This window comes from Perognathus longimembris, chromosome 2 (assembly GCF_023159225.1).
Source record: "Perognathus longimembris pacificus isolate PPM17 chromosome 2, ASM2315922v1, whole genome shotgun sequence".
NCBI lineage: Eukaryota > Metazoa > Chordata > Mammalia > Rodentia > Heteromyidae > Perognathus > Perognathus longimembris.
In genome coordinates, this window is record NC_063162.1 from 72,943,356 (window position 1) to 72,949,355 (window position 6,000).

Here is a 6,000-nt window from a genome sequence, read left to right on the forward strand (position 1 = left end):
ACCTCAGAGATTCTTGCACTGTTCCTGTAATTGATTGATAATGATTGGATCCTATCTCAGGAAGGTACTTAAGCATCCAATAAAAACTAAAAGGGCAAATGATGATGCCTGTGATTGTAAACCAGGATGTGATCCATTCCATGGAAGAAATCACATTCGAATTTACTTATAGGGTTTGGTTTTTTTACATTCATTTCCTCCAAAAACTTGAGAGTAAGTCCTAACATCATGCCAATCAAACACTCAACTAATAAACAGATGAAATCAAAATAATGACCATGTTGCAGGGTGCTGGTGGCTAACAACTGTAATCCTAGCTACTCAGAAGGCTGAGATCTGAGGATCACTGTTAGAAGCCAGCCCAGGAAGAGAGTGACTCTTATCTCCAATAAACCACTCAAAAACCAGAAGTGGTGCTGTGGCTCAAGTGGTAGAGTTAGCACAAAGAGGCTCAGGGACAGTGCCCAGACCCTGAGTTCAAGCCCCACAACCTCCAGGAAAAAAAAGACCATCTTTATCATCCAACGTGGTAGCAACACAGCATTTATACCACCAGTGTTAAACTGGATATGTATTTGCTCCTCAAGTTCTTATTTGAAATGGTGTTATTCATGTCCTAGAATCTAGTATCTTAGAGTTAGAAGAGACTTTGTAACTAAATCAGGTACCTACCAAATCCAAAACTTCCTCTAATGTGATTTTTTTTCATATTACATATGCAGCTGCTATTGAAGTTATAAACTGCTAGAACTTGAATTTAGATGAAGCAGCTGTATTACAGATGATGCCATATTACCATGTAGCTCTATCATTCTCACATATGGCATGGGTGTAACTCTCTCTTTCATGATTAATGGCACACAAGTGAGCAGACTCTTCTGAAACATCCTGTTTCTGTGTAGATTTAGAGGCCATCACAATCATTGGGTAATTCCATTTTTTTTAAAAGTCTAGCCGTTTTTTCAAATCTGTGCAAATGTGAACATGGTTGCATTACTATGAGACTGAAGACCCTGAGGTAGACTCAATCTTAGCTCTCTAATGTGGAACCTAGTACAATGTCATGCACAATTCGTGGCACATACTACACACTCATATTTCCTAGAAAGAATTCTATATATCTTAGAGGTTAATAAAGAATAAAAAAGAAAAAGCAACACCAAAAACAGGACAAAAGAGGCAAATTGAATATTCCAAATAGGGAGAGATTTTTACTTTCATATTTGCTCCTTAGTTTATCCCTATCTTCCATTTCACACATTGGAAAACAAAGTTGGGGGCGGGAAGCAAAAGCACAAAGCATTTCTTACATAATTTCCCCTCAGATTTTAAAAGGCAGAGATTTCCCAGGTGTTGTATGTGTTTATTTATTTGTTTGTTCTTTTGTACCTCTGTAGCAGTCAAATGAAAGACTCAGGTGATTGCATTGGCAAGGCTAGATCCCAGAAAGAAAAAAAAAATCTGTTTTCATTCCCTTGGTCCAGCCCTGCTGCTTCTAGACCTTTTCTCTCCTGATTAGTTCTGATAAGAGGCGGAGCTGACTCATCTTCCCAAGATACACTGTGAAGCAAAGTAAACACAAGCCTTCCCAGACTTGTGGTACATAAGGCACCCATGTGAACTCTGAAAAGAGAGAAAACAAGGGAAAGGTCACAAAAATAACATCCTTTGAACACTGGCAGGAGTTCTTCTTCCTTGCCTTTGGTCACTAATATACAACCATCTACAGCAAAACAATCTTTCACTTTATGAGTAGAACAAATTGCTGAAGAAAAAAATACTAGACTTATCCTTACTACTGTGACTGAGTCACGCCTTCAGGAAATCAAAGCAATGTCCAATATGGACAGGTTACAGAGCATGACTTCAGAAAATGTAGATGCTCAATAATTTCAAGCTTCCTTCCTACTTCCTTGAGGAAACACACCCATTAGATTTAGTGAGGGTCAGAAAACGGAAGGGAAGTCAGGGAGAGAATGTACTAAGGGTGGACTAACTTTAGCCACATGGCCAATGTAGGATGTTTCCATTATGTGAATTTTAAAAAATCTAATAAAGTTAACATGATCTACCACCAGTGAGTTATTCTCTCCCATAAATCAACGGAAGAAATGTCAGAGAAATTTTGTGGAAAATATTTTCTTGATCTTCTCCCTTCTATTTTTTTTTCCAGGAAAATGTAATGAAAAGTAGGGAAAATTTAATGGAGAAATACCTTAGTGACTTCCCCCCCTCCCCATACTCTAATGCCAGAGTGAGGTACAACAAAAAACGGACAATTTACACACCTCCAAAGATCCTTTGTTTCCCCAACAGACACTTAATTAAACCACAACAGGCAATGGCAGTAGGGCAATGAAGGAAGGGAAATGAAAACAGAGCCAAAAGGAGCAAGTGGCTAGAAGTACCTGTGGCACAGAACTCTCAGCCCAAACTGGGAGGTCCATCAAGCCTGTAATGACATCTGTATTACTTTGCAAGGGCTAAATATAAGATACCACAGACTGCATCACTTAAGCCATAAAAATTATTTTCTTACAGTTCTAGAGACTGAAAGACTAAAATGAAGGTCTTAGTAACTGCTTTCTCCTAGGTTTCTCTTCTTGGCTAGCAGATGGCCATCTTCTTGTTATGACCTTATGTTCATCCACATCTTTGATGTGTCTTTGTGCATCCCTTTCATCTTCTGGGCTGAATCTGTCCAAAGTACATTATAAGCATGTATGTGACTCTCACAGTAAAACCCCTTTGTGCAATTCATTTACATGTATGATTCTTTATGACTAATTCAATCAAATGGATACAAGCCAATCTAATGGGATTGGTTGGTGCCCACTCTAGATACCCCATGGTAACTTGATCAACCTTCTAAATTCAGTCCTATCTTGAGGCACCGAGAGTTTAAAGGCTTCAATGTATAAATTCTTGAGGGACACATTGTACCCTATAATATTCTTCCTGCAAGTTAGCAAACTTGTCAATATGTGTTCTCTTTGATTTGCCAATTCCCTTTTCTAGAAATTTGTCCTAAAAAATAGCTAGTACATAAGTAAAAAAGTATTTACATAAAAATGTTCACTGTAGCATTAGTTGAAACAGCAAGAATGTAGTAAATCTTACTGTTCATTAACAGCAGAGTCATATCATAAATTACAGAGTCCAAATGTGCAAACAATACTTAGGTGTGAAATAAATGATAGTTAACTCGAAACTTGAAGTTTCAGAACACTGTGTATAGTCCAAAGTCATGTTTTAAAATTATGTCATACATTTGTACCTGCCTAGGGAAAGGTTTAAAAGAATAAATATCAAACTTAGAAGAAGTTAGGATGTGTGGCTTAGTGGTAGAGCTCTTGCCTAGTAGGTTCAAGGTTTTGAGTTCAAATCTCAGTACTACCAAAAAAAAAAAAAGATAGATATGGGCTTTGGGATGGATCCCCCTACTTTTTGAGTCTACTTATGTAATTTAAATTTTTGTAGCACATTTTTTTTATTTGTTTTTGTTTTGCCAGTCTTGGGGCTTGGACTCGGGGCCTGAGCACTGTCCCTGGCTTCTTTTTGCTCAAGGCTAGCACTCTCCCTCTTGAACCACAGCGCCACTTCTGGATTTTTCTGTTTATGTGGCACTGAGGAATCAAACCAAGGGCTTTGTGCATGCTAGGCAAGCACTCTACTACTAAGCCACATTCCCAGTCCCTGTTTGTTTGTTGTTGTTTCTATTTGTTTGCTAAAAATGAAAAGATAAGTGGGTTTAAAGCCTCTAAAATGTGACAAACACTACAAGAAATATTCAAAGGCACTTTTCTTGTACATCAACTCTATATTCATTAACAAGTGTTTTTCAGCCTCTTCCCAGGTATTGTATTGAATTCTTAAAAAAAAAATCTCAAGGCAAGTACTAATATTTTTATTGTATCAGAAAGCAAGATTCACAGAAATCAAGTAATTTGGAAAAGTTGCACAGTTAGTAAAGGCAGGTCTGGTCTGCTTTATCATGCTATTGTGTAAAAATTTATTCCTCCTGCTGTATACGTAGGATACAGAAAACTATCACTTGCTTGATGTCTTAGAATGTCATTCATCTTTATACATCATTGCTTTAGTACTGAACCAAAATTACTCCCTCTAGGTCTAAATATAAATATATATAAATATGTAAATGTATTTGATAGCCATTTGTCACAAGAATTTGCCAGAACAACGTTGAATTCCCAAATGATACTGATAAAGGAAATTCTTAGGATCTGGAGCTGCCATTGGATTGTGTGGTGGTGGGGTAGAGTGGGGAGTGTTGACCTCTGTTTATTGTAGGAATAGATAGTACTGGTATTTGAAATACTAATAAGGCAGTGTCTGGGTCTGTAACTTCAGTTACCAAAAGAAAGAGGCTTTGATGGGTAATAACCACTCATGACCATAGTTGTGCGATGCACACACATACGTATTGTTCCTAGTGCAAAATGAGGACTTTGTACAAATAGATCTGTACAGTGGAAGGAAAAGTACTTCATGACCATCTCTGAAGCAATAGAACTCTTGATCTCCCATCTCCTGAAATCTTATCATCTCTCTTCAGATAGCAATCACACTGGGTTCTGAACAGACTCCAGCTTCGCCCCGAATGTGACTTCAGGGAATTCAGCATATCTTCCAGCATATTCCAGTCCTCTTCTCCAGATACTGCCTTTATTCCTCCAAGCACCTGATTAGGTTCAAAGCAGAAGGTCCCTGAAGAAGAAAGCTTCACCTGTCCTCAGACATATATGTATTATTTGATGTTGCTAGAGTTGAAAACCATGAGAACAGTGGGCCCCTGCTCAGAGATTGGGATAGAAACAGGTAAAGTCAGGAAGTCTGTGGACACAAAACTAACTTGCTCATTTCCCTGTGTTGGTTGGGATACAGTGCTGGAAATAATGAGAACCCTGACAGATAGGAGTCACTGAGAATTTATTTAATCCCCTAGTAAATGAGGTGTGGACATTGCCAGCTGCCTGGCAATGGTGGTGATGGACCTCTCATATTTGAATGGTCACCCCAGATATGGGCCTGGTGGAGGCTGACCAGCCTTCTCCCCAGTTTTTAGGCACCATAGAAGAGTGGGAAGACCAGGGCATTTTTGCAGTTAGAATTGAGTTAAGCGCAAGTCATACATCACCTACTCACTGGCTATCTGACTTTGGGCAAATCAAAAGTTCTCACATGTCTGTCATGAAGATGAGATGAAATTGTGTGAGTAAAGACATTTGCATGGTATCTGCTACACAAAAAAGACAAAACAGACAATTGTTCTTTTCAGGGTCTCTGCTTAGATCTCCCCCAGGACCAAAGTCCACCCTTGAATCTCAGCCCCATCAGCCCTGAGTATTGACCCTTTGCCTAAATCCTGCTGACTCCTTTCTCTAGACCTTGACCCTGTTTTCATAGTTCTTCTTGCACCAGGATGCAGTTTCAAACTCATATCCTGCCTTACATTTAACCTACTACACTCTAAGTGGAAAAGAGTGTCAGCTCTCAGACTAGTATAACCCTTCCTGGCATCGCCTCAGACTTAAAACCCTCTGAAGGTAAGTCCTGGGAATCTGCATTTTTTGTTTTGCTTTGTTTTTGGCCAGTCCTGAGGGCTTGGAACTCAGGGCCTGAGCACTGTCCCTGGCTTCTTTTTGCTCAAGGCTTGCACTCTACCTCTTGAGCCACCATGCCACTTCTGGCTTTTTCTGTGTATGTGGTACTGAGGAATGGAACCCAGGCCTTCATGCATGCTAGGCAAGCACTCTACCACTAAGCCACATTCTCGGCCTGGGAATCTGCATTTTTAAATTAAGCTTTGCCTCCCTCTCTTAGAAGGGATGCCTTACTATTCTTCACTCATTCTTGCTTCCCCATACAAGTTACTAGCACATACTTGGTAAGGCCGCATAACCAATCCTGGGCACCTACTTTGCAGAGATTACTATTGTTTTCCTTTACAAAGACATTTAGTCATGATTTATAAAATAA